Source organism: Heterocephalus glaber, unplaced genomic scaffold, assembly GCF_053883595.1.
Source record: "Heterocephalus glaber isolate CG9 unplaced genomic scaffold, H.glaber_assembly_v1.0 deba00000621, whole genome shotgun sequence".
NCBI classification, from domain to species: Eukaryota; Metazoa; Chordata; class Mammalia; order Rodentia; family Bathyergidae; genus Heterocephalus; species Heterocephalus glaber.
In genome coordinates, this window is record NW_028258153.1 from 22,679,968 (window position 1) to 22,690,755 (window position 10,788).

General features: G+C 44.6%; 1 pseudogene; it reads left to right on the forward strand.

The window, feature by feature from the left end:
* The first annotated feature begins 584 nt into the window (after positions 1-584).
* On the forward strand, positions 585-1,994 carry LOC101701507 (PDZ and LIM domain protein 7 pseudogene; annotated as a pseudogene).
* Positions 1,995-10,788: the final 8,794 nt, after the last annotated feature.

The window sequence follows — 10,788 nt, forward strand, 5'->3', positions numbered from 1 at the left end:
GAAATTAGGGGAAAAAACCACCTTTCACAATAGCACCCAAAAATATGAAATACCTAGGACTCAATCTAATGAAGGAAATAAAAGACGTTCACATGGAAAACTACAATACTCTGAAAAAGGAGATCAAAGAAGATATCAGAAAATGGAAAGATATCCCTTGTTCTTAGGTAGGAAGAACCAGTGTAGTGAAAATGGCCATACTGGTTTACGCACCATTCACAGGGAACCTGCCCTTATTGCTGGCTCTACATGGGGTCCAGGCAGATTCCTGCAGAAGGCCCCAGGACTGGCTACTGGCAGGGAAAGAGGTCAGTGAGTGTACCCAGCAGTGCCAGGAACGAAGCTGCCACATGCACAAGCTAGAGGGCATATGTGTTCACTCCTTGGAGGCAAAGCTGCGAAGCTGGCGGGGCAGTGGGCGACTGGGTGCTGAGCATCGATGGCGAGAAGGGAGGGAGCCTCAAGCACATTGAAGCCCAGAACAAGATCCGTGCCTGTGGGGAGCGCCTTAGCCCGGGACTCAGCAGGCCTCAGCCAGTTCAGAGCAAACCGCAGAAGGCCCTGGCCCCTGCCGCGGACCCCGCGGTACACCTTTGCACCCAGCGCCTCCCTCAACAAGACGGCCCGGCCCTTTGGGGCACTCCTGCCTGCCGACAGCGCCCCGCAGCAGGATGGACAGCCGCTCCGTGACCGCTGGTCCCCGATGCCAGCAAGCAGCGGCTGATGCAGAATTCCGAGGACTGGCGGCCACGGCCTGGGACATGCCAGTCCCGCTCCTTCCGCATCCTTGCCCACCTCACGGGCACCGAGTTCATGCAAGACCCGGATGTGGAACATCTGAAGAAATCAAGATCTTGCAGCCAGGTGCCCAGGACAGAAGCCCCAGCCCCAGCCTCACCACCCCCAGCCCCACCAGCCGCCCACCCTGGGCTGTGGACCCTGCATTTGCTGAGCGCTATGCCACGGACAAAACAACCACGGTGCTGACCCGGCACAGCCAGCCAGCCACACCCACACCTCTGCAGAACCGCACCTCCGTCGTCCAGGCCGCTGCCGGAGGGGGCGCTGGAGGACCCAACAATGGCAAGACTCCCGTGTGCCACCAGTGCCACAAAGTCATCCGGGGCCGATACCTGGTACCACTGGGCCATGCATACCACCCAGAGGAGTTCGTGTGCAGCCAGTGTGGAAAGATCCCGGAGGAGGGTGGCTTGTTCGAGGAGAAAGGGGCTATCTTTTGCCCCTCCTGCTATGACGTGCGCTACGCACCTGGCTGTGCCAAGTGCAAGAAGAAGATCACAGGCGAGATCATGCATGCCCTGAAGATGACCTGGCACGTGCACGGCTTCACCTGTGCTGCCTGCAAGACACCCATTCGCAACAGGGCCTTCTACATGGAGGAAGGGGCACCCTACTGCGAGCGAGACTATGAGAAGATGTTTGGCACAAAATGCCGAGGTTGTAACTTCAAGACCGATGCTGGGGACCGCTTCCTGGAAGCACTGGGCTTCAGCTGGCATGATACGTGCTTTGTTTGTGCGATATGTCAGATCAATCTGGAAGGAAAGACCTTCTATTCCAAGAAGGACAAGCCCCTTTGCAAGAGCCATGCCTTCTCCCACGTGTGAGTCCCTCCCCCTGGCCCCACCCAGCCAAGGGTGAAGGGTCTGGAGTTACCCCCAACATTCCTGGTGGGGCTAGCAATGGTTACCCCAACCCCAACTCCTGGCCAAAGCCTGGGGTTCCCTGGACACTGTCTCACCTCTTCACTCCTTCCCCTCTTACACACACTTCCCCCACCACTCTCTCACTCTGGTGCTGGCCACACCGGCCCCTGTTCACCTCCAATGCCACAATAAACCTGTAGCCAGCTGGAAAAAAAAGAAAGAAAGAAAGAAAATGGCCATACTTACAGACTTGTACAGATTTAATGCAATCCTAACCAAATTACCAATAGCATATCTCACAGTATTAGAAAAAACAATCCTGGCCAGGGATTTAGCTCAGTGGTCCTGCTGCCTGCCTCACAAGTGCAAGGTCCCGAGTCCGATCCCCACTAAGGAAAAAAAAAAAAAAGAAAAGAAAAAACAATCCTAAAATTCATTTGGAACCAGAAGAGACCCAGAATAGCAAAAGCAATTCTGGGCAACAAAGGTAATGCAGGGGCATCAAAATCCCTGACTTGAAATTATGCTATAAAACTAGTGTGATAAAAACAGCATGGTACTGGCAGAAAAAAAAAACACAACAGACCTGAGGATCAATGGAACAGACTAGAAAATGCAGAAATAACTCCAGACATACTCAGCCGCCTACCTTATCTTTGACAAAGGAGCCAAACACCTTCACTGGAAGATAGACAGCCTCTTTAATAAATGGTGCTGGAAAAACTGCCTTTCCACATGCCAAAGATTGAAACTAGACCCAAATCTTTCACTGTGCACTAACCTAAAATTAGAATGGATCAAAGATCTAAATAGTAAGACAGAAACATGAAATCTGCAGGAAGATAGAATAGGTTGAACTCCTGAAGACAATGGTGTAGACAAAGACTTTATAAATAACCCTAATTGCAAGGAAATATCACAGAGAATCAACAACTGGAATCTCATCTTATTAAAAGGCTTTTTTATTTTTTTGGTACTGGGGATCGAACTCAGGACCTTCCGATTTCGAGGCAGGCACCAGAATGACTGAGCTAAATCCCAGGCCCTAGTAAAAAGCTTTTGCACACTAAAAGAAACCACCAACAGAGTGAAGAGACAACCCACAGAGTGGGAAAAAAATTTTTTTTTCCTTTTCGGCACTGGGGATTGAACTCAGGACCTTGTGCTTGCAAGGCAGGTGTGGCGCCACTGAGCTAAATCCCTGGCCAGGGAAAAAAATTTTACCAGCTACTCAGATAAGGGATTATTATCTAGAATATATAAAGAACTAAAACAAAATTAGACCCCCAAATTTAAAGACCCAATGCAAAAATGGGCATCTGAAATAAAAAGACACTTCTCAGATGAATTAGAAACAGCAAATAAATATCTGAAAAAATCTTCAGTAGGTCAATTGTGAGATGCAAATTAAAACAACACTGTGATTCCATCTCACTCCAGAGAGAATGGCTGCTATCAAGAAATCAAGGGCTGGGGATTTAGCTCAGTGGTTTTGCCACCTGCTGCGGAAGCACAAGGACCCGAGTTTGATCCCCGGTACCAAAAAAAAAAAAAAAAAGAAAAGAAATCAACCAATAACACACACTGGAGGGGATGTGTAGGAAAAAGGAACACTTCTCCACTGCTGGTGGGAGTGTAGATTGGTGCAACCACTGTAGAAATCAGTGTGGAGATTCCTCAAAAAACTAAAACTAGAGATTCCATTTGACTCAGATATACCTCTTCTTGGTATCTTCCCAAAAGTATTAAAAGCATCATACCACAGCGATATATGCACACACATGTTTATAGCAGCATAGTTTGTAATAGATAAATATTGAAACAGCCTAAATGGCCATCACCTGATTAATGGATAAAGAAGATGAGGGGTTTTTTTATACAATGGAGTACTACTCTGCCATAAAGAAGGATAAGCTTGGACATTTCTAGCTAAATGGATGTGCCTTGAGACTATACTCTTAGTGAAATAAATCAGACACACATGTTTAAATACTGCATTGCTTCTCTAGTGTGAGAAACTAAGAGTGTAAACAAGGACCAAAATATATAAAAAGATATTAGGAAATGGAAAGAAAATGTTCAAATGAGAAGGGGAACAAGAAAGGGGGAAGGAGAAAAGGAAAGAAGGAACAAAAAAATGGAAAGAAAGCTTTTGTAAACAAGGAGGAAAAGAGGGGAATGGGGAAACGGGGAGGGGAATAGGAAAAAAAAAGAAACAAGATATATCATGTATAGGTACTAAGTCCCTACATGAATGTTTTTTGTTTGTTTGTTTGTTTTGGGGTTTTTTTTGGTACCGGGGATCGAACTTGGGTCCTTGTGCTTGCTCAGCAGGCGGTGAAACCCCTGAGCTAAATCCCCGGCCCAAGTCCCTATATGAATGTTATCACAATGTATATAATGTACAATAAAATTCAATAAAGAAAAAATATATTTTATGGCAAAAGATGTATTACGTGTGGCAAAGTATATAATGACTGTTGGTTTTGTGTCAGTGGAGAAAGGCTACTAGTCTGGGGACATAGCTCAGTGGCAGGGTCCTTGCTCAGCATGTGTGACATCCTGAGATCAATTTCCAGCAGGTAAAACAAAAGAATGGCTACCAAGGGGAATGGAGTTCTCTTTGACTTGAGCCTTTGTCATCAGACTTTCCACGTGAAAGAGTTCCCCATCCTAGCTCACAAGGCTGAGATTTGTGTTCCAGTCCACTGCTAATGTGCTCTGTAACTCTGAGTTGAAACTTTAATTTTTCTGGACAGAATTATCCCTACATTAGGATAACTGGCTGCAAAGTGCCTCTATGTGATATATTCTTTTCTTTAGGACTTCCTTGTTCACACTGACATGATTTTGCCTGATAAAAATGCTGCTGGAGTCATTATGTGTACTCTTTTCAGAGAAAGATTTTTTTTTTTGTCAAGGTGAGATTTCTCTTTTGATTTTCCTTTCATTTTTTCAGAAAGAGTGAATTAAAAAGAACCCCACAATTTTCTGCACTGTTCCACTACATCCCCAGCCCGTGGAATACATTAGCTGTCAGGCCACATTGTAGGGTCCGACCCATTTTTGAGATCTTGGTTCACAAATCTATAAAACAGAGAAATGATACTTATTCTTCCTATTTCCCATGGTTAGAGTGAGCATCACATGAAATGGAATAAAAAATGATCAGAACTGTAAGTGCCCTTAGTTACCATCTAGCTCCACATTGCTTTTCATAGATAATGAACCTGAGGCTCAGAGAGAGGTTTGGATGCAATGAAGATTTAAGGACATGAAAGTGGCCTTGGAGATCTAGAACACAGGTCTGGCAGTTTGGCACTTTTCTTCTTTATATTTCATTGCCTTATGTTACATACGAAGTACTTCAAAAATATGTAGCACTGCCAGGGATTTAGCTCAGTGACACTGCACCTGCCTCGAAAGTGCAAGGTCCTGAGTTGGATCCCCGGTACCAAAAAAAAAAAAAAAGTAGCATCTTAGTAAAGGTTTCTTTCTTTCCTTCCTTCCTTCCTTCCTTCCTTCCTTCCTTCCTTCCTTCCTTCCTTCCTTCCTTCCTTTCTTGCTTTCTTTCTTTCCTTGGTACTGGGGATCAAACTCAGGTCCTTGCACTTTTGGTGCAGGCAGCAGAACCACTGAGCTAAATCCCCAGCCCATGAAGGTTTCTTTTACTGCAAGCAGGACAAACTTGCCCAGGTGCTAACTTACTGTAAAGGTACAGGGACAGGAAGTAGTTAGGCTTCAGGAGGTAATGCAGCCAGGAACCAGAAAGCTATCTGAAAACAAGACTGCTACTTCATCCGTCATGTTTTCCCTGTGTCTCTCTGTTTAGTTTCACATCTGTGTCTCACATCTGTTTAGTTTCCCTCTGTCTCTGTATCTTCCTCTGCCTCTCTGTAATCTTAACAGGAAAGGCCTACCAGCTACATTTTAAGTTACCTGACATTTTGGTTCAAGTACCTAACAGAAACAAACTAGATCTTTGTCCAAACCAGAAGAAGGAATAGGACCAGTTCATCTTGAGTCTGGTGCAGTTAGTACATCTTGAGTCTGGTACGTCTAATACAGTTAGCTATGGTGAAGGCAGGAGAATCACATGGTGTAAGTTTAGTTATAAGGTAAGCTAAACTGTGAAGTTAGAGGTAGCAGTCCAGAAGAGACTGACTCCATTTCTGACACCAAGTGCAAGCTCAGGGGATTCCTGAAACTACCCTGGAATTGATAAAAGTTAGAGAGAGCCACAAAAATCACTGAAAACTGTTCTGGTCACTGTCATTGCTTATTCCAGAGAAAAAAATTAAAACTGGACAAAGGAGTGGACACACAGGGCAGAGTCCAGGAAAGGTTCAAGTGTAGTCCTTCAGGCCTTCCCCTCACCTGGTCATCCTGTGTGGTGACACATACAATGTACTGCCAGCTAGGGGAGCTCATCAGAGTCTGTGTGTCCAGAGACTCTATTGGGGCTTAATTACATACTGCTCATGTAGATAACATTTCATCTCCACCCCTCCCAGAGGTCAGGCTAACACCTTTAGTTCCTCAGAGGTCACAACTGTTGGGCGAGCCGTTCTCCTATCACACTGCCAGTCTGTCCAGTGGCCAACCCCCCAGGCAGGTTGGGCTTCTCCCATCAGGTGGGTACTCTGGGGTCCCAGAGATGACTTTTCTATTAGCTGAAGGCAAAGGCCACAACTGTCTTTGGGTAAAGTTAGTTCTTCATTATACAGATCTATTAAGACATCGCAGGGAAGGAAATAACCTCCAAGTGTATATCCCATTGTATACTGTGTAGCCAATAATCCCATAATCTGGGATCTTCAATTGCTTTGGTATTTACCATGGTGCAGGTTATAATATAGGCACTATAAATAAATTTTAAAATCATGTTGAATGATTTCAGTAAAGACCTAAGAAGATAGAATTTGCAAACATTTATAGTCTGGAAACAATTAAGTTTGCCTTAGTTGCTATGATCTAAATTGATGATTTAAATATATATAAGTATGTTTATAATAGCAGAAAAAGCCATACCAAGTTAAATATCTGTTACGTGTATACACTGACATGGGAAAGATTTTAACAATATGCTGGTGAGTTATACATACATGCACACCCTTGAAAGAAGAACAGTTCAACAAATATTAGTAGTAATTATTGGGCCAGGGATTTAGCTTAGTGGTTCCACTTCCTGCCTTCCAAGCACAAGGTCCCAAGTTCGATCCCCGGTACCAAAAAAAACCAACAACAACAAGTAATTATCACTGCAAATTATGAATATTGTAAGTTCTTATCTGAATTTTTCTACAACAAATCCAAATTACCAAGTGTAAAATTTTTAAGAACTAAAAGACTCAAAGTAGCTGGTTGTAGTGGTGCACACTTGTAACCCAGCACTCGGGAGGCTGAGGCAGAAGGATCACTGTGCCTTCAAGGCCAGCCTGAGCTACATAGTGAGACCTTGTCTCAAAAAAACCCAAACAAACAAACCAAAAAACAAAAAAAACAATCAAAGGAGTCAAATCTGGGCTTGGGGATGTGGCTGGGGGCACTTGCCTAGCGAGCATGAAGTCTTAGGTTCAATCAAGGCCAAAGCTGGAACAATTTGAGTAACAAAATAAATAACAAAGTATAAGGTAAATGTAAATGTGTCCATACTGATATTAACACACAAATAATTTCTGTAGATACTCCCTTTTCCAGGAAGTGAGCTTATACTTCATTCCTTCCCAATTCCCTTTGCACCATTTCTTTCTTTCTTTTTGCAGTTCTGGGGATCGAACCTCCAGCCTCACACAAAGCTAGGCAAGAGCTCTACTGCTGATCTCTTCCACCAGCCCTCTTTCTACCTTCTTGAGAGTAGGCTAGACTTAGTTATTTGATCTCAAAAAACAGATTACAAAAAAACCAAAAAAACAGATTACAGAAAGGGAAAATTAGTAACTTTACAGTGGGGAAATCAAGCAATCACTGACTCAGCCCAAGGGGAAGGTAAGCTGTGATATGCTGTGGGTGGTGTCCACCCCTCATACAGTGAGAAGGTATCATTCCCAAAACCTATGCCCCTCGAGGGTGAGGTGGAAAGGGTCCTTTTAGTTTTATATAGTGTGTTTTAGAGCAGGACATACTAGCATTTGGTCTAAGAACTCCAGGCTAAGCCTCTATGAAGAAAGTTTTTTAGTGCTCACAGAAGCAGGCAAGGGCCTACCTGTCCTTGTCTACAGCTTTAGTCATCTGTTCTTGCTTTTTCATAGAAGCTGAAATTTGACATTAAGAACATTTCCCACTGATTTCTCATGCTAGCCTGGAGCCTTCAAGCGAGAGCTCTGAGCTGGGGCCTGCAGGCCCAGGGCCAGGCAGGCAGCCTTTGGCCCATTTTCCTTCCCTCTGCTGGGCAGCACAAGTACAAATTTCTGAAGATGAAAGGCTCCCATTAATACCAATCCAATGGACGTCAGAGAGATGTCTGACTATGATTAGGTCATAACTACACCCCCCCCCCCCGGCAAGCTTATTTATGAATCAAAGCAGGATTTGGTCTCTGGGCAATCTTCCAGTCTGTACTCAGAGAATTGGATGTGGTTTCTATTGTTTCCAGGATGAGTAGAAGCAAATGCCTCAGACTCTGGCAGCTTCATTTCTAGTTTCTAAAGAAAGGAGTGAAACAAAAAAGCAGCAGAAACAGCTCCTTTCTTGTATGTAACGACATTGTTCCACACTTTACAGATAACTACTCTCTTGCTTCCCATGCAGGGAGCTGCCTCCCCTCGTGTGAGAGTCTCGCACCCTCTGAAGCCTCTGGGGCCATCCTTGCTGGCCCACCTCCCTCTCCAGTGTTCACTCTGGTCCTTGCCTTCCTCCTCACTTGCTTGTGTACTCATCCACTTGATCTTAGCCAAAAGGCCAAGAAGCAATCGTGTACTCATCCAAAAGTGACAAAACACATCCTCCTACGCAGGTGCTAAGGTGACTACAAGGCAAACTGATGATGCCCTAGGCAACGTACAGTCTATTGGAAGAAGCAGATGTGGGTGAGTAAATAACTTGATGTGCAGTCTGGAGTACAGGGCTGGGGACAGTGTTAGCAAGGAGACTGGGAAGGCTCCTCTGAGGAGGTGACACAAGTGCTCAACCCTGTGAACTGAGGAGTAGAAATGCATCCATTGTGCAGATAGTAAGGCCTGCTATGTACCTAGGCCACAGGGAAATGGCCTATTTCTCCCAGGCCACAAACCAATCCTATACTGGGCCACAGGAAGTTGGGTTTTTTTGGTACTGGGGATTGAACTCAAGACCTTGCACTTGTGAGGCAAGCGGCAGAACCACTGAGGTAAATCCCCAGCCCTGGGAAGTTTTCAGTTTTGTAGTCTTATGGGACCACCACTGTGTATATGGTCACTGTTGACCAGAGGTCATTATGCAGGATACTCTGTTATTTCAGATTGAAGGAACCAGAAATCCTAGGGCCCTAAGGGGAGACTGGGCTTAAAGTGCCCAAGAGTCAGAAACACAATCAGTATGATGAGAAGGCTATGAGCTAGAACAGAATGAAAAGAGACAAGGTCGGAGATAGAAGCAGGGTGCACCCTGTGGGTCAGCATGAGAAATTTCCATGTAGGGTCGCAAGAAGCCACTGGGGAGTTACAAGAGGGGCCTCACATGGTCAGTGACTTGTCTTTGGAGTTAGTGCCTTTTTCCTCATTCCATTTACTCAAATTCACCAGTTGTTTACTCTTTAACTTCATTTATTTTATCAGTCTCTCTCTCATTGGCCAGTAAGTTGCAGGCAACTGTGCCCCTTCACTCCTAAATATGCTTCCTTGGCTGGGGATTTAGCTCAGTGGTTCCGCCGCCCACCTCACAAGTGCAAGGTCCTGAGTTTGATCCCTGGTATCAAAAAAACAAAACAAAACTAGTGATAAATATGCTTCCTAGATTTCCTAAAATACAAGGATATTCCCTTGGATAACTACATATACTTTGTCAAAATCAGAAAATCTAACATAGAAACAATGCTATCAATCTGCATGTCACATTCAAATTTCAGTTGTGCCAATAATGTTCCTAATGACTACTTATAACTATTTGTTTCCAGTCCTGTATCTGATTGAGGACAAAGGATTGTATTTTCTCGGTCTCTTTCATCACCTTGCATCTAGATGATTCCTTTGTCTTTTTTGGTCTTCAAGACCTTGACACATTTGAAGAGTGCACTCATTTTTCAGATTGGTCTTCCGTTTGGCTTTGTCTGGTGTTTCCTCATGATTCTCTCAGACTTACGTATTTTTTTCTAGAAAATCCAAGAAGTGATGTGTTCTTTTCAGTGACTTATCAGGAAGCAAATGATGTTGGTTAGTACTGTGAGTTTATGTTAAGAAGACAGTTTGGACTTGAGAGGAAAATGAGTTGCAGGGGGATGAGAGATGAACAGAGGGCTGAAGGAGGAGGAAGTCATTCCATGATCCAGGAGGTGAGGGAGGACGTGAAAGGCTGGGAGCTGCAGAGATGGCAAAAGATGGACAGATTCAGTTTATGTTTGGAGTTGCTGAATTACGCCCACTTTCCTAGTTCTCTACTCTCTGGCCCATTCACAGCTCTGTCTTCTTTCTGTTAACTCTGTCTTTAGTTGTTCTCCCTAGTTTACATTCTGTGGACTGTCACTTCCCCCACTGTCTTACATCTCCTTATACAATCCTTTCCTTTCAGCAGATGATCTCTCTCCTGCTTTCCAACCCAACTCCCATGACAAGTGGCCAACTCACCCAAAGCCATAACCTCCTTGTTTTTTTTTTTCCTGGTACTGGGGATCGAAATCAGGACCTTGTGCTTGCCAGGCAGGTGCGGTGCCACTGAGCTACATCCCCAGCCCACTCCCTGCTTTTATATCTAAGGGGATTTCCTTCTCCTTTCTAAATTTAACCTCTCTCCTGAACCCTGGAGTCCCTTGTCTTATATCTTCCTAGGGACTTGTGCAGTGAATAAGGTTATGCTATGAAGAAGCCACCTCTTAGTCTCAACTGGCTCCTTCCCATTAGCGTGCTTGCCCTTCTCCCATCTTGTAAAACAAATCAACAACAAAAAGACCCCTGCCTGGACGCCATCTTCCCTTCCAACTGCTGACTTC